The sequence below is a fragment of the Equus caballus genome, chromosome 21 (assembly GCF_041296265.1).
Source record: "Equus caballus isolate H_3958 breed thoroughbred chromosome 21, TB-T2T, whole genome shotgun sequence".
Classification (NCBI taxonomy): Eukaryota; Metazoa; Chordata; class Mammalia; order Perissodactyla; family Equidae; genus Equus; species Equus caballus.
This window is the reverse complement of record NC_091704.1, coordinates 36,024,853-36,048,985: the sequence shown is the minus strand read 5'-3', so window position 1 is coordinate 36,048,985 and position 24,133 is coordinate 36,024,853. Positions and strand designations below refer to the sequence as shown.

The window sequence follows — 24,133 nt, the reverse complement described above, 5'->3', positions numbered from 1 at the left end:
TTCACACAAAAGATGAAATAGATAATCTGAATAGGCCTATAACTGTTAAAGAAATTAAATCAATAATTAATAACATTCTATAAAAGATAGCTCCAGGTCTAGATGGTTTTACTACTGAATTCTACTGAACATTTAAGGAAGAAATGATACTAATACTTCACAATCTCTTCCAGAAAAAAAACAAGCAGAGGGAACATTTGCCAACACATTCTGTGAGGCCAGTATTACCCTAATACCAAAACTAGACAAAGACATTACAAGAAAAGAAACCTACAAATCAATATCTCTCATGGACATAGATTAATGTTAAAATATTAGAAAATTCAATACAATAATGTATAAAAAGAATAAGACACTACAATCATGTGAGATTTATTACGCATATCCAAAGCTGGTTCAACATTCAAAATCAATGTAAATCACCACATCAAGAGGCTAAGCAAGAAAAATCACTTGCTTATATCAATTGACTCAGAAAAATCATTAGACAAATTGAAACAATCAATCGTAATTTAAAAAACTCTCAGAAAACTAGTAATAGAGGGGGATTTCTACAACTTGATAAAGAACATCCACAAAAAATGCCCACAGCTAACATCATACATACAGGTGAAACACTTGACACTTGCCCTCTAAGATTGGTAACAAGGCAAGAATAGGCCCTCTTACCATTCCTATTTAACACTGTTCTGGGAGTCCCAGTTAATACAATAAGACAAAAAAAAAAAGAGAGAGAGAGAGATAGGTATACACATTAGAAAGTAGAAAGTAGGAACTAGAACTGTTTATTTCACATGACATAATTGTCTCTACAGAAAATCCCAAAGAATCTACAAAAAAACTTCTGAAACTAACAAGCATGTATAGCAAGGTCTCAGTGATACTGATCCTGATATGAGTTTCCCTACATTAAACCCAGCGTATATGGGGTTAAAACCAAAACACTCATTCCCTGCTTACTCTCTGGCTTCCTGGCTCCAGAATCCACTATCCTCCATGGAGACAGACACCGCCAAGGACATGCACCTGGATTCGTTATCTCCTCCCCGCAAAGATATACAGGCTGGTGGGAAAGCTGCTGACCAGCAAGGTCACAGACTCCCTCCTCTCTGCAAGTAGTATCAAGGCCAAAGACAGACTGGTGGGAAAGCTCCAACCAGTAAGGCCATATGCTGCCCCTCCCCTACCTAAAACCCCAAATAAAAACCCTTCCTTTTAGCTTTTCAGGGAATTTGGGATTTCCACATTAGCTGCCCTCTCTCCTTGCTCAGCACTGTGCAATAATAAAATTCCTACTTTCTTCCACTACACCCGATGTTGGAGATTGGCTTGCTGCACAAGGGGTGAGCGAACTCACTTCAGGTTCATTATCATCAGGATACAAGGTTAGTATACAAAAGTCTATTGTTTTCCTATGAAAAATTTGAAATTTTAAACAAAAAGCCATTTACAAAAGCACCAAAAAAATGAAATACTTAAGTAAAACTTTAACAAAATATTATAAAATCTATATGCAGAAAACTGCAAAACACTGATGAAAGAAATTAAAGAAGACCTAAATAAACAGATAGTATGTGTTCCTGAATTAGGAGATTCAATATTGTTAAAATGTCAATTCTTTCCAACCTGGTCCATATATTTAACACATTGTGACTAGGTCAATTCTTTTCGACTCCATATACAGAGTCGATGCAATTCCAATCAAATCCCAGCATGATATTTTGTAGACACTAGACCTCTTGCTTCTGCTTAAACCTGCCAGGCTCACACTCGTGTCAGGGTCTTGACACTGGCTCTTCTCTCTGCCCGCATCTCTCCAGCACCAGATTCTCCCATGGCTTATTCCATCTCAACATCAAGGCCTCTTCTTATATTCTCCCTCCTTCGAGGGGCTGCTTTGGTCTACATTTCCAAAAATAGGACTGATGTTCACTCTACATTATTTATTTTCTTCATAAAATATACTTTGATATTATGTGTTTGTTTGTTTATATTTATGTTTATTTCTTCACCATCTGTCTCCCCCATAGGAGCGTAAACTCCACAAATTCGGGGACATTGTCCATCTTGTTCTGAACTAATGAACGAGGCTAGGCACATTAAATAAGAAAATAAATGAATGAGTGATTGAAAATAAGAGGCAAATCACAAGACAAAGAAGAGAAGAAAATATGATAAATGCTGAGATAACAGTGAATAATTTGGAAAAGCTGAAACATAGACTTGGAATGAGGAGATATTAGAATAGAATACTAAGGAAAAAACAGGATTATGGTTAGAATTTGTACTTCTTTATCTATCCAAATGTTTGAACTTAATCATGCTGGCAATGAAGTGGAGCCATCAACAGAATGACTAGATTTGTTATTTCGTTTGTTTGCTTCCTTTTTGTTTTATGCCTTTTTCTTTTGGGGGATTTAATGGTGTTTTGTGGGCTGGGGGGGTTGGGTTTTTTTTGTTTTTTTCCAGAAATCTAACTCATGAAAAGCTGATGACCTGGTTATAATTCAAAAAACTAGATGAAGAAAGATTTGTGGTCATTTCATCAAGAGAGTAAACAGTCTGAATTAATTTCAGTGTTTTTCTGTGGTGGAATTCACAGCATTTAGTGATCTATTAGGAAAGAGGCAAAGGGAAAAGACTAAGTTCTGGCTTGAGTAGCTATATATTTGGTAATATATTAAATAAGAGAGGACGTTCAACATGAGAAGGGAAGAAGCTTTTAGGAACAAAATAATTTCATTTAGGATAAGGTGTATGCAAGATGGCTTCCAGACATTCATATGGAAGTTATGGAAATATATAGAAACATACGTCTAGTGGACGATTGAAAATAAATGGCTGCAACTGTATTAGTTTTATATTGCTATATAAAAATTACCACAAATTTAGCAGCTTAAGGCAACATACATTTGTTAGCTCAGCATTTCCATGGGTCAAAGGTCCAGGCACTGCTTAGCTAGAGCATAAAAAGCAGAGTGAGTAATCATAGAACCAGTGCTTAAGTGTGTATAAGACAATGCCCAAGGAGCCCCTGAAATACTTGGTAGTGAGAAATATTGCTGATTCGGCTCAGACATCATAGCCATAAAGGTGGGGGCTGGGAACACCAAACAAAATGAGAGATTTCCTGTTTATATGACCTCATTGCTAACCAAATGAGGCCTGGGAAGATTTGGATCCATAATAATTACTGGAAAAAAATAATGAATACAAAAAATTCTAAAAGTAAGTAGGAAGAGGAGCCAGAGAAGGTGATTAACAAGCTGTTGAAAAGACAAGGTGATGGGACACGAACCAGGAAAACAATTAATGAAGACAAAGGATGAAAATGATAAAATGAAAGTGATCTACCAAATCAGCTTTTACAGAATGATTGAATAGAATGCAGCATCTGTCAGCTTCCGAACAGAAGCCTGTCTAAGTCTTACAAATAGTGGGGACTTAGGGCAAGGAATTGGTTACATAGCTAATGAAAAAGATGTGGAGTCAAACAGAAGAACGTAAGACAATTGAAAGGTCAGCAACCTCAAGCCTGTTCCATCCTTAGACTTGAAAAGAAAATGGAGACAAGAGGGAGGGTTATTAGAGCCCAGGAGTCTGAGTTTGTGTTGGAAGCTGGAACTGTGAGAGAGAAACTGTCTATCTGGCACTGGAGCCGTGGGAGAAACTCAGAAGCTACTGGACACACTGCTTCAGGCAGAACTAGACAGCGAGAAATGCCTTGATAGTTAACTCTCCACCTTCCACCAGTGGAAAGTGGCCAAATCTACCTGGAAACCTATAGGCAATCCTGAGAAAAGTGTTCTCTGTTACAGGGAAAGGGTATCAGAGAAGGGAGAATGAGAAAGGAAAGAGTCAGAGTAAACAGCTAAATGAAACACAGATGAGGACCGAAAAGAAGCAGACCACAAAAAAATGAGACCCCTTTCAGACTGGAATCTCTATATTTAACAAATAACATTTTGAAATTTTAGATAGGGCCATTGCTACAATAATGGATGTCACTGGGGTCCAGTGCAGTGGCATAGTGGTTGAGTTCATGCACTCCCCTTTAGCGGCCTGGGCTTTGCCCATTTGGATCCTGGGCACAGACCTATGCACTGCTTATCAAGCCATGCTGTGGCAGGCATCCCACATATAAAGTAGAGGAAGATGGGCACAGATGTTAGCTCAGGGCCCATCTTCCTCACCAAAAAGAAGAGGATTAGCGGTGGATGTTAGTCAGGGCTAATCTTCCTCAAAAAAATAAAAATAAAAATAATAGACATCACCAGCCCAAGTACAAAGGAGATGAGATTTAAATAAAGAGATTTTTGTTCATGCATGACTTAAGAAATCAGTCATATTAGTCTTTATTTTCAAACTAACTGTCCTGAGATTTTAAGAGTAAGAAGTAAAATTCTTTCCTAAGAAGTAATTAAAACTATACAGCTGATTAAATAAAAGCAGATTGGAAAATGAGCACATTTTTAGTATACTGAGCTTTTGAATTTGCTGCAAAAATGTATCTATTGGGAAAACAGCTTTGCTATAAATTAATCCACAATGGGCATTTAAGCTAAAATCATTTCCAACCAAATTCAGCTTTTAAAAAGTCATTAAACTTCTTCTTGAATAAAATGCTATTTATTTAAACACCGCTTCACTTAAGCGCTCATAAAAAAAAACTAAGCATTAATCTGACACAGGATCTAATTGAAATAGAGGCCAGGTACCAAGGTTCTAGTACTCGCTGCCACTAATAGATTGTGCAAACTTTGCTGAATCAATTACCAGCATATGACTCCCCCTCGTAAAACCTGAGAATGAATATTCCTTTCGCACCAATCACAGAGTTGTATTGAGTTTCAAGAAAATCCAATGTTTAAAACATACAACGTATAAAAGCACCTCATAAAATTTAAAATGGCTAAGTTACAGAAAGTGATAACAATAATCCAAAATAATAAGAGGTATTTAACTTCTTCTATAATGATGTAGCAAACATCCCCCACTTACGGGACAAGCAGCTTTTCAGAGGACTGGTTATATAAACTTAATTAAATTGAAAAAAAAAGAAAACTTTAGGAAAGTGACTCCCTGGAATATTGTAGCCATTAAAATTTCCTGGAAAATCCCATGTCCTGGGAGCTAATCATGTTCATTCTATTTTTCAGGCAAATGTTGAAAATATCAACTCTATAATAATACAATTAATTTTGTTTATCGAAGCTCTTTTAAAATAAGCAAGCACAATTTTTAGCTGAAACTTCATAAATATTCTTATCAACCACTGGGATCTAGAGAAATCAAGACCAGGACCTAGCTAAATTGAAGAGATTCTTCAATACTAAATCATTATTAAAAATATACAATATCATAAATAGAATAAGAGCAATTCCGTGTCACTTTGACAATATTATTTTATTTTAGTCTAAAACAGCAACAAACAGGAAAGGGTTTCCAACACATAGATAAACAAACTAACAGATCAATAATATATGAAAGTAACAAAAATGAACTCAGCAGTCCTAATAAACACTATAGATGCTATAAACAGAAGGGCAAGCAACGCCAAGAGCCAAAGTTCCATCAGAGATGTTCAACCATAGATTCGCTTGTAAGCCCCATGCTAAGACTCCAAGAAAAAAATCAATTTCTGCTTATTAAACCATGTTATGTGAACACCAATATTACTTAAAGACACTGGTCTGCCCTTTGCAGTAAATATGGACTCTCCTTTTTCTGAAATACACAGTAGCTGGTATTTCTCATAAATTCTATCGTATTTTATAGCATTGTTTCCTCAAATTATTTGATAAAAGAACTTTTTTTTAATGTTTTGCTTTTTTTCCTAGTTACCATCTTAAGCAAGGTGTCCTTTGGAAAACATCTGGGAAATGATCGTTTGTAATCATTGGTGTCTTTACCTAACAGCTGCTTTGAGAGCATATTCGTAGAAAAACAAGTGCCAGGCCTTACCCACAGGTGTGTGCAGTGCTGTATGTAGCACAGTGCCATGTATACAACAGAGAATACTTATTGAAAAACATAAATCAGTGAATTCTGCTCCTTATTTGAAGAATTTAGTAGGTATAGTATTTTGAGATGTGATAATTTAATGTCTAGAAAGACTAAGAACTTTCAAAAAATTCCATATTTAAGAATTCAAAGTATAGTGCAAAGTATATTAGTTAAGCTTAAAGGATTTAAAAATTATAAGATATTTTAGAAATGATGTAGTCTAATGCCCTCACTTATTGGAACACATACAATAAAATAAAATATTACTTTTCTTTTTAAACTTTTGCAGAAAGTTCTCAAATTTTACAGATTTAGATGTTTTTCCCTTAAAGATATAGGGTGTAAATTTTAGAGATAAGAATTTATTTCAATTTAAAGAGATTGAATATGAAATAAATAAAGCATACAGTGTTCAGCATTAAGAATTATGGAGTTTCAAAATTCCCACCAAAATGGCTAGAATTTAAAGCACTAACAATACCATTTGTTAGTGACAATATAAACAACTGAATTGTTCATGCATTGACGGTAGAACATAAAATAGTCAACCACTTCAGAGAACTAATTCAGTATCTAAAAAAGATTAACATAATATATATCTCAAAAATTCTCCAAGATATATACATCCAATGGAAATAAGTGCATATGTCTACCAAATGATATGGACAATTTATAATGATCAAAAACTGGAATAACCAAAATATCCACCAAAATTTGAATAAGTAAATGCATTGTTGTTTATCATTCATGCAAGAAATTCTAAACAACAAAGAATAAGAATGAATTACTGACATGTAGAAACTTTACAGACATAATGCCATGGTGGAGTAACTGATAACAGACTACAATTGCAACTCAAAATATCTGATACAGTTTTTCAGATGTTGGACAACAGGTGGCAAAGGGAACAAATGAAGCGAGCCCCTGAAGTGCCCCATGACTAGTGGTACCTGTGCACTTGGTGATGGACGACAGTGCAGACACAGAGTGGTGGTCTTACTGAGCTTTAGGGACAGAAATTTGAATTTGGGGCTCAGAGGAGGCTGGATAGAAAGGATCTCCAACAGAGAGAACTGGGGGGTCTAATTAAAGTGATCATATGACTTATCGTAAACTAGACCATCTGGGAGTGAAAGGGCATGCTCTTAATAAATACTCCAAGATGACACAGATGAATCAGACTTGTCTTCGGCAATCAGGTATAACCAGCCCACTGCCATTCTCCTTGCTCCCACAAAGGATTTCTGCCAAAGGATGGTCCTAAACATTTTTCTGGAACACACTGGTTGCCTCTCTCGTGAGGCTCTTTTCCTACCAGTCCTTGCTGCAAGGTATCTCTCCTGATCTGGCTTCACTGTGACCTAGTTTATATGCACATGCGCAGTCAGTTTTCCAAAACCTCTCGATGGGTTGGAGATTCTAGCTTCAACAAACTTCCAGCATTATTCACATACTTTACCAAAATCTGCTTCCATATATCATTTTAGAGGTGGCAATGGTTGCACAATTCTATGAATATTCTAAAAATCATAAACTGTGCACTTTAAAAGGGCAAGTTTGACATTATGTGAATTATATCTCTATAAAGGTTACAAAACTTTTTAAAATCAAACTTATGTCGAGTAAAAAACACCAGCCCAGATGTTCTATCAAACGATTTGTTTGGAATCGTCTTCTAATCTGCACCTCACAAAGGACAGGTGGTGAATCTCAGAATTTCTCTGCCATACGCTCAGCCCTGGGCTTCTTATACAATTTGTGCAGCAACCATTTCTGTATAGCAAGGGGTATGAAGCAGTTGTTTTCAAATCTTAGGATGAGTTCATTAGAAATATCTGGAGGGCTTATTAAAAGGCAGGTTGCTTGGCCCCATTATCAGTTTCTGATCCAATAAGTCTGGGTGGGGTCTGAGAAAGTGCCTGGAGAACCACTGAGCTAAGCAATCCTTCTTGTACCAAAACCCAGGTTTTCTGACGAAGAACCAGGAAAGCCGGTGGTGTAATTCAGTCTAAGTCTGAAGGCATGAGAACTGGGAGAGTTGATGGGGTAAGTCCCTGTCTGAGTCTGAAAGCCTGGCAACCAGGAGCACCAATATCCGAGGACAGGAGAGGGAGGTTCAACTCAAGCAGAGAGAATTTGCCCTCCTCTGCCTTTTTGCTCTATTCCGGCCCTCACTGGGTCGGATGATGCCCACCGGCGTTAGGAAGAGTGCCCTGCTTTACGAAGTCCACCAAGTCAAACGCTAATTGCTTCTGGGGACACTCACAGTCACGCTTAGAAATAATGTTTTACCAATTATCAGGGCATCCCTTAGCCCAGTCAAGTTGACATATAAAATTAACCATCATACTAGCAAAGGCATTTGCCATGGCCTTGAGCTTAAAAAACAGCTCCGACTTCAATGCTTTGCATAATGTTTATTACTAACTGTGAAAGCTTTCGAATGCTTATTATTAACTGTGACCGTGTATATGAACATTGAGACTTCCGTTCTGCATACCACAATAACTAGTCCATTCAAAATAGACAAATACAGTTTATAGTACGCTATTTCAGTTCCAAGTACCGTTAACTTTGCTCGCTTCGTTGGTTAGTTCTGTTTTCCAAATTTTGGCTCTGGGCTCCCTAACATGCAGGCTTCACCTATGAGTCCTGGTCCTCTGCTCTTTTCACTCTCTCACTCTGGTCTTCAGTTACCTGCCAAGAAGAATGATATGGTAGAAATGCTGGGGTCCAAGAGACCTGGTTCAAAAATAATTTGCGCTATTTTTAATTGTGAGATATTGGGCAGGTACTCTTCTCTCTGTGAGTTTCTGCTTTCCTCACGTCTAAAATCTAAGTTATACTGCCAGCTTTAATAAAATACTGTATAGTACTGTATGAACATGAATTTATTTCTTCCCTGACCCAGGCGAGACAACTTAGTATCTGGCACGAAGTGGCAACTCGACATATATCACTGCCTCCACCCATCGCCACATCCTTCCAAGCTGCCAGGAGCGAGCCCTGCTCTAAATTCACTCTTCATTATGCCTCCGCTTTTTCTCTATGCCAAAAGCTAGCACAAGTGATCTGAGAGTCCAGGAAGGGGAAGGAAACGGGTTTTCTCTGTGCAGCACACTCTTTCAGGAGAATTGACATTAGAGAGGTGGTAAGCAGAGGATTGGAACCAGCTGGATTTTTCAATAGAGTAAATAGAAATTATGAGTATTTCCCTTTGAAAGGACTTGATTTAAAACTTCGCTTTATATAGCCCTTCACAATATTTCATGTTTTACACTTAAACCTGTTTATTTATCTAATCCTTTCCACCAAACTGTAAACCTCCTGAGGGCAGGGCCGGTGTCTTCTTTATCTTAGAATCCTCCCACGGCACCGATCCCAATTCTCTTCATACAGTAAGCCATTAATTGTGTGTTGAATCAATAATATTGCATTGTATTTGGGTTTGGGTTTAAAATGTTGCATAATGGTTCTCTTTCTGGAGCCCATGCTGTTCTTAGCGGAGCACAGTGGGTAATGAATCCATTACAGGAGTGAATAAACAGCCCTGCCTTCTGTGAAAGCATCCAAGGAAACGCCACCTATGGGGTCTTCTCAGAAGAGGTTTGGGCACATGGACCAAAAATAAAACCAAGGCTGCAGCCCCTCTGTCCCGACAGCTTCAAGTATGTGCTTTGATTTGAAACAGATGGATTTGCTTTCAATGCCATACTCCTGACAGCTAAAAACTAAAACAAATACCCTTTCTGATACTTGAGAATACCCAAAGCCCATGATTCAAGAAAATATATGGAGAAATGTCATCACCTGTTTAACTCCTCTAAAGATTTTCCTAAATAAAATTGCTGATGCTGCTAGCTTGGTTCACGTAAATATTTTTAAAGGGAACAAGCTAAACTCCTTTTCATGCCTCAGGATTATAATAGATCAGATGTAAAAACACTGAGTCCCTAGAAATAAATCAATATTGTTGATGTATATTAGACGCTGTGTTAGCTCACAGAACACTCATAGATAGGCTTCATCTGCTTTCTTCCTTGTAATCATCCTGGGACAGACAAGTGCCTTATTTCCATGTTATAGATGAGGAAACTGAAGGGTAAGACAAGTGGTTTTTCCAAAGTCATCACCTCAAGATTAATGCTTCCAAATCCTGAGCTGATTTATTCTTTAAATCATGCAGTTTCAGGACTTATCTTTGGTACTACATTGTTCTAATTTCCCTTTATTCTGTCTTAGTGTCTGTGGAAAATATTGCTAATGAGGTACTTTCCTCCAGCAGGATTACCATGTGATGGCAATTTCCACCTTGAATCAGAGCGGTAGGAAAACTAACAAAGGAAGAATCACGAAGGGCATCTGCTGATGACAGCAAAGGCTATGGAGGGGCTGGAATGGAAAATTCTGGGAACAAGACTGAAGTTTCCCTTAAAAGCTACACAGCACTTTTTGCATGGATCTCTTAACAGTTTTTCCTTCTCCGTCTAACAGTAGATGGCAATGATCTAGAATGTAGGACTGCAGTAAGCAATTTTAGGTGAACTAATGGTAAAAAATAACCTGAGAGTTTGCATATGTTGCCACAATTTATATACAACCAAGAAATTTTATGGTACAGCATTAAATAAGAATAGCTTAGCTAGATAATGTCTATAAGCGATGACCTTCCACTGCCCTCATGTGTTCACAGTAGCAGCAGATGCCTTGATAACTACCAGGATTGATTCATGCCAATCTCTCCTATTACAGTTGCTCTCAAAGGCTTTTCTATTGCTGCAGTAAGTGCCAACGCAGCTATAATGCTCTGCTTTAATTTCTTTCAACTATAATCTAAATCCTACATGCTTCATGCCAATTGTCATAACTACGAGCTTTAATCTGACATTTCAAAAAACGGAATTTCAAATATCAAATATGCATTCCATATTTCTCTCCCTACAAAAACATTCAAACTGTGCCAATATTGGGTTTCAGGATTATTTATTTGATCAAAAATTTATTAATAAGCTGGTAAAAAAAAAACCCTCTAAAGTTATTTTTGGAAAGATTGGGGAAATGTTAGTTATGGACTGGGTGTTAGATGATATTAGGAAACTATGCTATTTTTCTTAGGTGTAATAATGCTCTTGCAGTTTGTACGGAAAAGTCTTTACTTTTAGGAAATACTAATTGAACTGTTTATAGATAAAGTGTCATGACATCTCCAAGTTACTTGTTAATAGGTCCAATCAAAAAATAAATACACAAAATTATAGATGACAATAAAGATTAAACAAATATCAAAATTATTGAATGTAGGTTGTGGATATATGTGCTATTTATATCAATTTTGCATCTTTTTGGCATATTTGCATATTTTCATAATAAAATGCTAAAAAACTTAATCCTATACTACATGCCAAAGACAGAGGCACTGAGGTTGCAAAGAAAAATAAAAGCAAGTCCCTGACTTCATAGTCCAATAGCTAATTAAAGGGATGTAAATACATATAATTATTGTAATTTGTAATGGATATAGTACTAGAGGTAGGTAGCAAGATACTTGACAGAAGATGAAGAAAATAATTCTGCCTACAGACGTCAAGCAAACGTTTCCACGGGGACTGATGCGTGCATAGGGGCTCAAAAAATACACAAGCAGGGGCCTGGCCCAGTGGTGTAGTGGTTAAGTTCACACACACTGCTTCGGGAGTCTGGGATTCACGGGTTCAGATCCTGGGCAAGGACCTACGCACCGCTCATCAAGCCATGCTGAGACAGCGTCCCACATACAAAATGAAGGAAGACTGGCACAGATTTTAGCTCAGCGACAATCTTTCTCAAGCAAAAAGAGGAGGATTTCCAACAAATGTTAGCTCAGGGCCAATCTTCCTCACCAAAACAAAAGAAAAAAGAAAACACGAGCAGGGAGGGTACTGTTGGCAGAGTCAAGTGATGAGTATCCCTGTAGAAGCCTGAAACAGCACGAAAGAGTTGGGGAAGAGCACACTCAGGTGACTTGGCCGCTAAGGATAATGTGGAAAGAGTGGAAGAAGAGTCTGGAAAGCCTCACTGACTGGGGATCTAGAAAGAAGAAGAGTACATGCTGCTAAAGAGTTGCAACATTTTTCTGGAGACAATGTGAAGCCTTAAAAATCAAAAACTTCTTGTCAGCTAGACATATACAGATATCGAATGATTATGTTGTACAACTGAAACTAACATAATGTTATATGCCAATTACATCTCAATAAAAGCAATGGTAATGAAGGGGATGGCATGCTCATTGATCCATGACTTTCCAACAGAGTAGTTATTCAAACTTGTGGGTCAAAATGACTTCCTGGTCAGTATCATATAGAAATGACCTTAAAGTTTCCCAACAATTCGAAGAAAATCATGGTTGATTTTTTTTTTGAGCATGATTAGCCCTGAGCTAACATCTGCTGCCAATCCTCCTCTTTTTGCTGAGGAAAACTGCCCTGAGCTAATGTCTATGCCCATCTTCCTCTACTTTATATGTGGGACGCCTACCACAGCATGGCTTGCTGAGCAGTGCCACGTCCGCACCCAAGATCCGAACCACCGAACCCCGGCTGCTGAATTGGAACGTGCACACTTAACCACTGTGCCACTGAGCCAGCCCATGGTTGATTTTTTTGATTAAATGAACCAAATCTAACCTATTGAGCCTGGAGAAAGCATGCCATATTCATGCCAACAGAGATTAAATAGTGGAAGCTGTTAATGATAGGAATTAATATAAAGAGAGATATGTATCATTTATGAAAAGTTGGTATGCAAACGTGAGGATTAAAAACTAAACCAAAGAAAAAAATAATTCAAGGAAGATTGTTCACATTATTAGAAGATAATTAACTTTGAAGATCTTTCACTTGTGTGTTAATCTACCCATGAACACTGAAATTTTTTCCTCAAAGATCACAGACTATTCACTTGAAGCCAATGAACAAACAATAAACTAAACAACTTTAGTGCCAGGAGCCAATTGATTCTGGCAAAGGAAGACAAGGCCCCAGAGAAATGATTACGCAAGGGAGAAAGAAACCATGTTTTAATATGCACTTTGCATTGTTTTAAATCCACCTATTATACTAAGAGAGCTACGCCTCTACTGCAGTCTGATTTTGTTTAAGCCAATCTTTACCTTTTAAAATTTGGTCAGTGAATGAGTAGTTTGATTGCATCCCAAGACTCAATTTCCTAAATTTTTTATTTCAACTTTTTTCTTCACAAATAATATATACTGAATACTGTAAAAAAGTACATCTCAAGGAGTTTTTCATTTTATTTCTGTCAGATGCCGTGTACAGAATCTTATCTTCCTAACAGCATGAGATATTCTAGCTTCACTTCTCAGACTTCAGCCTTTGTCTGGGTTTAATGTAACACTGTTTAATTTTTCTCTAATTTATAGGAATGAGGAATTAATGGCTTATAACCATATGGTTAGGATCCATTATTAAAGGAAAATAACAATTTGAATCCAGAAGTCTACTGAAGAGATAGCTTTGGGAAATTTTAGGAATCAAGTAAATATGCTTAAACATAGTTCCTTGATAGATTGTTGGAAGAGAATTCAAAGAAAGGATACGAGACAAGAAAACTTTAAAGTGAAAAACATTAAAATCCTTAGTAAGCACTTTTATATTAGATCCTTGGGAGAAAGTATCACATCTGCTAGGCTTTTTCTTACTTGAATTCCCAGGCTACCAATTAGAAATGGAAAATTACTTAAGCTGTGCCTCTAGGATTCTCCTGCACCAGCCTTTGGTCACACCACTAGAGGAGACCAAAGAAAATGTTGACATCTTCAAAGAAGAGACAGAGAGGTCCTTACCTACTTAAAACAAGGATGTTCAGTGGAAGATACAAATATCTAGACTATTATTTTTTTAACCAACAAGCATCTGGGATAATCCTCCTAAACTTTTCCATTGAGTTCAAGGCCTAGAAAATTTAATACGGCCCTCAGGAAGCCTAGGGGCATAGCCCAAAGGTGCATTTAAAATTTGAAATATTTAAACTGCCAGTATAATCTTTAAAAATGCTTGAAATTTGGTATTCTATTCGTTCATATATAAATGTTTTTTTAATATAAAAATGGTTTCAGCTACCTATAAGTTATTAAGCCTTTTCATAAATCTTTGAATGAAATCAGTGTTCTCAAATATAAACATGCTTATTTCTGGCTTTGTATACCTAAGCATACTCAGCTTGAAAAGCATGACCAAGACGTAATCTAAAGGTTTCTCTGTGAAGGTTACACACCTGAGGAGAATGTTGAGGCCTCCAGGACTCCAGAGATGGAGGATGACTTGCTCTTCATTGAGTGAATGCTGTTGATATTTTTTTAGAGTTTCTTCATTACTTGGGAAAGCCAGTGGCACAGGTACTACTGGTCATGCCTTGAGATCAGAGAAGGAAAAGAACTTGTACACTTCAGTCAAACTAAGAAGAATTCAAGGGAAATACAGTGATTTTCTCAGCTTAGGTCATGCTCGTCTTTAGATCAACAGGAGTTGAACTGAAAGTTCAAGCCATGATTGAGCCAACATAAAACCGTGAGCTTTTAGGCCTCATAGCAGTCAGACAGTAGAGGGTGGGGAACTGTGACTGGAAATTGGAACCAGAACTTTCTGACTGGGGTGGGGAAGAATGGCCTCCCCATGCGGAAAGGTGCTATTACCTGAACACATGAGATAAAGAGAGGTGCTGGGCCTGCACAGATGAGCAGCTAAACTCCTATTCACCCTGCAGGTCTCAGTCTAGCCATTGTTCCCTTAGAGGGGCTTCTCTTGACTCTCCAGGATTGGTTTTGTTCTCTGCCCACATATCCCCATAGACACTTCCTAAACTGATGAATATTTGTATTCTCAACTTCACTCTATGAACTTTTAGTGAAAGGAATGGTCTCTCTTATTTCCACTCCCTTACACATAGTGGGTCCTCACTAAATATCAATATCACAAGAATAAACAATGATCATTTGTCTACCAGATACCAATGGCAAATGAGTAATAACAATATTTAGCTTCATGCTCCCTCTCTCTCTCTTAACACACTTCTATTTATGGGAAGTTTATGCATGTTTGCAGAAACCTTTAAAATTTTTCTGTAATAGTTCATCTTCTGAACTGAAAGAAATCAGATCTGTCTTTCCTTTCCCAAATTCATTTATGTTTGCCCGGAGAAGTCAATCAGTCATGACACCTAATTGGCATGCCACCCTCGGCAGCTATGAGTGCTGCTGAAGTGCCCTTCATTCACATTCACATCATGCTGTTAGTAGAGACTGTTAAACACGATACCTGCTAGAATGGCTTAAAATGAGGACACAATTCAGCCAGCTTAATGGCAATAAATTGGAAAAGTATATGGATAAAAGGAATGTCTTATTCATTGGTGCTCTTTCAAAAAACAAAGATGCAAATTTTTTTTTAAAATAGAGAGAGAGGCAATCTAAAACACATAAGAAACAGCAGTCCCTCTTCAATGAATTATGACTTGTTGGTTATTTCCCCCAAGTAACTGTGAACACAGATTGTAAAATATTAATCAGCTTCAACCCCTATTTATCATGCAGGACAGGTGGAAACCTCAGACATAAATGTTATTAGTCATGATTCAGGTCATTTGGAAGGGTGTCTTCTGGAACTGGCATGCATTGGGCAGAGACTCAGAACAAACGTGATTGGACAGTGGAAAGTAGAATGATGTCATTGGCTAAGTCGGCTGAGACAGGTGGTCCGCAGGCTGCACCTTAATTCCCATACCATCTTCAGTCTGTCAGATAAAATTAATGGCTCACCGCAAACAACAAATGACTGTTGTTTGGGGCTATAGGACAAATTCCTTTGCAAGGTCACTACATGTGAACACTCCATACTTTATTAATCTCTGACGGAGATAACCAAGAGGAAAATAACAAATTTTTAATCTGACATTGCTGTCCTGCCGCTATAGCACTGGCAAAGTAAGAGAATCAGGATGTTTTTATATAAAGAGTAAGGAAATGCATAGATTGCCACAAGGGATAAATGATAAAAGGAAAGAAATTTGATTCCCAGATTTGTGGTTTAGACACACAGATGGGAGCCCCATCCCTAAAACGTTGACACAGAAATAGAATTTCCTGTAGGAATGAAAATTCATTTCCACAAAAGTCAAGAAATTTAAGAGCTAAAGCATATAGTGGCACATAGATTCTGCTCAGGCATTTTGTCACCTATCTTAGCACTGTAGTCAAATACAATGAGAGTGGGGCACCCCTAGCTCATCAGCTACAAATTGTCAATCTTTTCAGGAGCCAACAGGCTGGGTGAGTCAGCAGACTGTGGATTTCCCACCATGAGGTCAATCACAGGCCCAAAGACCACTTAGCAGAGATTTTGAGGACAGACACAGCCTTTAAGATGCCTTCCAACTCTCACTTTTGAGATGGCCAAATCATTCTATACTTCTACATATCATACATAGCTCTTATAATTATTTCCTTAAGAGCATTCTTCTTATTAGTGCCATGAGATCAGGAGCTAGTTCTAACTTCTTCACTGCTTTGTGCTCAGAGATTGGCACAGTGTTAACAGAAAAGGTGCTCAATAAAATATTGTTCATTAACTGACAAGTCACACCTAAACCTAAAAAAGGGTGGTTGTTGAATTAAATGTTTTAAAATAAAGCTGGCATGACTTCCTCCTAAAATTAAATGGAAGGTGTTGTAAGGAAGGTTCAGATTATAGTGACTGCCAAAGTTTCAAGTTAAAATATATGGAATTTTAAGTTGACTTCATGTTTCATTATTACAGGGCAATAGCTCTTCACAAAATTTCCTACCTCACTCCTAGTGAGTAAATACTAGTGCATACATACATATATATATATATATATATATATATATATATATGTATAAATAGATAAAATAAGCATAAATAATATAAATAGAAGCAATTGCATCATTTACAAAACCATTCCCTTGATTTGTCAATGAAATTGTAAATTTAATTAAATATTTTCTAAACAAATAAATGTGATCTTCCCAATAAATAATGTTGTTGCTTCTGTCAAAATTCTTCTGGAGGCTTTGAAAATTTTTGATAAATGCAATCACAAAAAAATAAAAATGCCACCAAATTCGGTATAAGGGATTTTGGAAGGGAAATCGTAAAATCTGGAAAGATTCTGTCTTCAGATTACTTCAAAGTTGATTTCAATTTCCCATTTTACTTTCATGAAACTAAAAATTGAAATTGTAGAAGATGGTGCGGTTTATATCAGAAAGATGGCAGCCAGCATTTTGCATACTCAAAAGAAAGATAATTGCCCCATATCAAAAGACTGGTAATGAAGGCATGTTTAAATTTTAATTTAAAATTAAAAATTCAAATTCTGAATGTATAATTTTTATTATTCCCTTCTTTCACTGATTTTTTTCAAATATTACACTAATAACCTTGATTGTATAGAGCAGGGGTTCCCACTGCCCCAACATCAAGGGTCGAAAACTCAAGGCTCATAGGCAGAATGCCCGCAGGCAGCTGTGTTTGTAAAATTGAACACGTTTAGGAGGGCCGTGTGTGGACCAGTTGGCTACAGTTGGTATCACTTCACATATTTTATTCTAGTTTGCCCCACACATACGGATAATTACTCTGGCACTTTCTGAGGGCTTTTGATTTCTAACTCCAGACTTAGACAAACCCCAAGAAATAACAAAATGTTTTTTCTCTTCGTTCAATCAACCATTATACTTCATAGATATAATTACAATTATTTGCCTTCCTGGAACTAAGGCGATGCTCCAATGATGGTCAAAATACAGACTAATTTAACACAAAAATTTCAGGGCAAAATGCATATATGTACAAGCAAATAGGTAAATCGTGACATTTAGAAAGATTATACAATATCCAGGCACAGGGCCAAGTGTTTTATATGTAATATAACATTTAATGCTCGACACTATGAGAAAGGTAATATATCATCATGGCCATTTTGTAAACGAGAGAACAAAGATTCAGTGAGATAAATATCTTGCCCAAGCTCACCCAGCTAATAGACAGCCAGGATGGGATTCAATCCTAAGTGGTCTGACCACAACATCTGTGTTATTAATCACATTAACATTCTACTAGTGTATGTGTGCATGTGTGTGTATGTATACAGATAGAGATCATGCCTATATGGAAGTGCAAGTTTTCCTTATGTCTAGCTAATTGCTTTTTGAAGAAGGTAAATTTTGACAGTGGTAATGTCCTCCAGTTAGATTATGCTGAACAGATCAGTGACTGAACAAACTTCAGTGACGGTGCAGCCGTTCAACTCACCAGAATCTTCAAAATCACTTTAAAATAGTGTGTCAAGTTGTATTACAACACACTAGACAGTACTAGTTATCTTTATTGCCTTTGTTATTGATGTGATGGACATCACAGGACATACTAGCTGAAAGTGTCACAAAAATAATTTAATATAATAACTTTTTTGCTCTCTTTTTTATTGAGGTAACATTGGTCTATAACATTATATAAATTTCAGGTGTACATCATTGTATTTAGACTTCTGTATAGACTATCATATTTACCACCAAAAGTCTAGATTCCATCTGTCACTGGACAAATGTCCCCCTTTACCCTTTTTTCCCTCCCCCCCAACTTTCCCCTCTGGTAACTAGTAATCTGTTCTCTGTATCTATGTGTTTGTTTGTTACTATTGTTTTTTTTATCTTCCACATATCAGTGAAATCATATGATATTTGTCTTTCTCCATCTGACTTTAAAGAAAATAAGTGGAAGAAGGTATGAAAAAGATAGCAAGAGCTTGTTATAGAGCAAGAATTGACTGACATATTCTATACGTAGAATGTATTGACAATTTTTATAATATTTCTATAAGGAAGCACTCTAATATTTTTGTTATTCTCGAAATAAAAATTCCTTATTAATGCAGTAGATTTAATTAGCCAGAACTATACTATTTAGCAGAAAACTTATTGTACTTCAATTTTAGTAATACGTAGCTTGAGTCTTCTCATGGATTAACATGAGTTACATGGGAGGTAAATTAGCACTGAATGACCAAGAGACTAAATGCTAGAGTCAAATAACATGGGTTTCAATCCTGGTGGCACATTTTTTTCCAGCTGTATGATCTTAGAGATATTAATAAATTCTCTAGGATCCAATTTTCCCATCTCAAATAATAGCACTCAATTGTATACTGCTAATAAATAAAGATAAAATCATACAAAGCAAGAAAAGTATTTATCACAGTACCAAGTACATGATAAATACCAGTTATCATAGCTGTTATTAAAATATAATGGTGCAACTAGAATATACAACTATGTACTGGGGAGGCTTTGGGGAGGAGAAAAAAATAGAAACATAATAAAATAAAATAAAAGATAATGGATTACTTTCCAGTTCCAAGTAAGATGCTGCAAGCACCCTCCATTTTGCCTCTCCTACTGAGTGTATCTACAAATCCTGGACATAATGCATGGAGCAACCATTTGAGGACTCTGAAAAGTAGGTAGAAGCTGATGGATTGTAGAAGAAGACCAGAAGTAGAAGTACTCTGAATGGGTGGTGAGTTTACCATTTTTATTTCCCTCTAGTATTCCCTAACCTGTTCTTAACACAGCCCCAAATCTATAAGTGGGTATCACCACAAACAGGAAATTGAAGAGAAGCCTTCAATTTTGGCTAGAGGATTAGGAAAGCGGTCTCAGAGTGCTTGGAGAGAGAAATGGAAAGATGCTATTTGTTTTCTTCTCATTGTACTCTCTTGTCCCACCCCATGAGGCCCACAGGTGTTTAAAACTCTGGGAGAGGGAAACATCCCCTCTAATAAGTGGAACCATGGCCCCAAAATGTGGGTGTACCCCTACTGCTTTTGGTTTCTCTCTATTCTCCCAGCACTTGACTCCAGACATGAGCATATCTAAGGGAAATGAGTGGCAAAGCAGAGTAAATAAAATCTAACATTTCCAGCTAGAGGACTCTCTGAGAATCAGAAAGTACCAGTGACACTGTAAAGGGGGAGAAGCATGGGAAACCAACCCTATAAATTAGTTTATGAACTGCTGAGCTCACCATTGAGTTGTATGTGGTTTTTGACCCTAAATTGTATTCCATAGACTTTAAAAACTGAACAAAGATATAGATCACTGCCCATATCTCAAACTGGCCACTGAGTAGCACATATATAGGGCAGTTCTAAATGGCACTGCAAAGGTTTAGAAAACAGAACTAACATTGTAACCACAATTACCAGAAGACTGATTGGAACAGGTGGTCTGAATGCCATTTGGTGTTTTTCCTACTAAAACAAAAGTGTCAACATTCTCGATAGAATTTAAAATACTCAATGTTTCATAACATAATATGCAAAATGTCCAGGACACAATCCCAAATTACTTGGAACACGAAAAACCAAGAAAATCTCATTTTGCATGGAAAAAATAATCAACACATGCCAACACCAAGTTGACAGAGATGCAGGAATTGTTTGATAAAGACTTTAATGCAGCTATTTAAAAAATGTTGCAGGAGCCAGCCCTGTAGTGTAGTGGTTAAGTTTGGCAGGCTCCAATTCTGTGACCCAGGTTCATGGATTCAGACCCCAGGTGTAGACCTACACCACTCATCAGCCATGCTGTGGCAGTGACCCACATATAAAGTGGAGGAAGAATGGCACAGATGTTAGCTCAGTGATAGTCTTCCTCAGCCAAAAAGAAAAAAGAATATTGCAAAAAATGAAGACAAAAAGTCTTGAATGGGAAACTAGAAAGACATTATAAAGAAATAGAAGGTTATACCTAAAATGGAAATTTTGACAAACCCACAGCCAACATCATACTCAATGGGGAAAAACTGAACACCATCCCTCTGAGAACAGGAACAATTCAAGGGTGCCCACTATCACCACTCTTATTCAACATAGTACTGGATGTTTGGCCAGAGCAATGAGACAAGAGAAAGTAATAAAAGGAATTCAAATAGGGAGTGAAGAAGTGAAACTCTTACTGTTTGCAGACAACATGATCTTACATATAGAAAACCCTAAAGAATCCATTGCAAAACTATTAGAAATAATTAACAACTACAGTAAAGTTGCAGGGTACAAAATCAACTTACAAAAATCAGTTGCATTTCTATACTCTAATAATGAGCTTACAGAAAGAGAACTCAGGAATACAATTCCATTTACAATCACAACACAGGTAATAAGTTATCTAGGAATAAATTTAACCAAGGAGGTGAAGGACTTATACAATTAAAACTATAAGACATTATTGAAAGAAATAGACGATGTCATAAAGAAATGGAAAGAGATTCCACGCACACAGATTGGAAAAATAAACATATTTAAAATGTCCATACTACCCAAAGAACTCTACAGATTCAATGCAATCCCAATCAGAATCTCAAAGACATTCTTGACAGAAAGAGAGCAAAGAATCCTAAAATTCATGGGGGGCAACCAAAGACCCCAAATTGCTACAGCAATCCTGAAAAAAAAGAACAAAGCTAGAGGCATCACAATCCCTGACTTCAAAATGTACTACAAAGGCATAGTGATCTAAACAGCATGGTACTGGTACAAAAACAGGCACACAGGTCAATGGAACAGAACTGAAAGCCCAGAAATAAAACCACACATCTGTGGACAGCTAATTTCCTACAAAGGTGCCAAGAACATACAATGGAGAAAAGATAGTGTCTTCAATAAATGGTGTTGGGAAATCTGGACAACCACTTGCAAAAGAATGAAAGTAGACCATTATCTCACTCCATACACAAAAATAAACTCAAAATGGATCAAAGACTTGAAGATAAGTCCTGAAACCATAAAACTCCTGGAAGTACACTCTTTGACATCAAACTTAAAAGGACCTTTTCGAATACCATATCTTCTCAGACAAAGGAAACAAAAGAAAAAATACACGAGCAGACTTCATCAGACTAAAGAACTTTTGCAAGGCAAAAAAAACCTAGGATCAAAACAAAAAGACAACCCACCAACTGGGAGAAAATACTTGCAAAATCATATATCTGACAAGTGGTTAATCTCCATAATATATAAGGAACACACAACTGAACAACAAAAAAACAGATAGCCCAATCAAAAATTGGGCAAAGGATATGAACAGACATTTTTCTAGAGAAGATATACAGATGGCCAATAAGCACATGAAAAGATGTTCAACATCACTAATCATCAGGGAAATATAAATCAAAACTACACTAAGATACCACCTTACACCTGTTAAAATGGCTATAATCACTAAGACTAAAAACAAATGTTGTAGAGGGTATGGAGAAAAGGGAACCCTCATACACTGCTGGTGGGAATGCAAACTTGTGCAGCCACTATGGAAAACAGTATACAGATTCCTCAAAAAACTAAAACTAGAAATACCATATAACCCAGCTATCCCACTACTGGGTATCTACTCAAACAACTTGAAATCAACAATCCAAAGTGACATATGACCCTTATGTTCATTGCAGCGCTATTCACACACAATAGCCAAGACATGAAAGCAATCCAAGTGCCCATCAACTGATGATTGAATAAAGAAGATGTGGTATATATATACAATGGAACACTACTCAGCCATAAAAAAAGACAAAATCATCCCATTTGCAACAACATGAGTGGACCTTGAGGGTATTATACTAAGTGAAATAAGCCAGACTGAGAAAGACAAACACCATATGATTTCACTCATATATAAACAAACACATGGACAAAGAGAACAGTTCAGTGGTTACCAGGGGAAGAGGGGTGGGGGATGGGCACAGGGGTGAAGGAGAGCACTTATATGTTGACAGACAAGAAATAACATACAACTGAAATTTCTCAATGCTGTAAACTATTATGAACTCAATGAAAAAAAGAAAAAAATCTTATCATAGAAAAGAAAAACTCAGATCAACAGCTTAAGCTTCGAAGAAACTAAAGGAAGCAGAGTAAGATGATGTCAAAGAAGGTAGAAAGCAAATAATAAAAATAAAAGTAGAAATCAATGAAATAGAAACAAAAAACAACAGAGAAAATCAATGAAGCCAAAACCCGGTTCTTAGAAAAGATCAATAAAACTGATAAAGTTCTAGCAAGACTCACAAAGAAAAAAGAGAGAAGACATAAATTACCAATATGGGGAATAAAAGAAAGGATATCACTATAGACCACGCAGACCTTCAAATGGCAACAGCAATAATGTAAACAACTCTATGCACATAACTTCAACAACTTACATGAAATGAACTAATTTCTTGAAAACCATAAGCTACCAAAACGCACCCAAAATTAAATAAATAATCTGAAGAGTTTTACAGCCGTGAAAGAAATTGAATCCATAGTTTAAAAACTTCTGAAAAAGAAATCTACAGGTCTGAAACATTTTACTGGTGATTTCTACCAAACATTTAAGGAAGAAATAACACCAATTCTATAAAACATCTTCCAGAAAAAAGAAGAGTGGAAAACTTTCCCAATTCATTTTATGAAGTTGGTATTACTCTGACACCGAAACTGGGAAAAGACAGGATAAGAAGAGACAACTGCCTACCGATATTTTTCAGCAAAATTAAATCCAGCAATACATAAAAAGTGAACCACAACCAAGTGGGTAATTATCCCTAGACTGGAAGGCTGGTTCAATATTCGAAAATCAGTCAATATAATCCATCACTTTAACAGTACAGAAACACACACATACACAATGAAATCATTTAGTGAAGAAAAAGCATTTGTCAAAAATTCAAAATTCATTCATGATAAAAACTCAGCTAATTTGGAATAGGAGGGAACTTCTTTGACCTAACTAAAGTGTATCCACAAAAACCCTACAGCTAATGTCTTACTTAAATGTGAAAAACGGAATGGTTTCCGTCTAACACTGGAAACAAGGTAAGGATGTCCACTCTCACCATTTTATTCAGCATCTTACTAGAAGTCCTAACCAGTGCAATAAAGCAAGAAATAGAAATTAAAGGCATATGGATTGGAAAGGAAGAAATAAAACACTTCCTGTTCATAGATAACATGATTATCTATGTAAAAGATCCTATGAAATCTGCTTTCAAAACTCCTAGAACTAATTAGTGAGTTG

At 36.7% G+C, this 24,133-nt stretch overlaps 1 long non-coding RNA gene across 1 annotated transcript in view; it reads left to right on the top strand.

Moving 5' to 3' along the window:
* Nucleotides 1-1,226: 1,226 nt before the first annotated feature.
* Nucleotides 1,227-24,133, top strand: part of LOC138919956 (uncharacterized) — a 69,696-nt gene continuing 46,789 nt past the window's right edge. Inside the window, exons 1-2 of the long non-coding RNA XR_011430553.1 lie at nt 1,227-1,385; nt 19,434-19,598. This is a non-coding gene — a long non-coding RNA (uncharacterized lncRNA). The remainder of the gene's footprint in view (nt 1,386-19,433; nt 19,599-24,133) is intronic.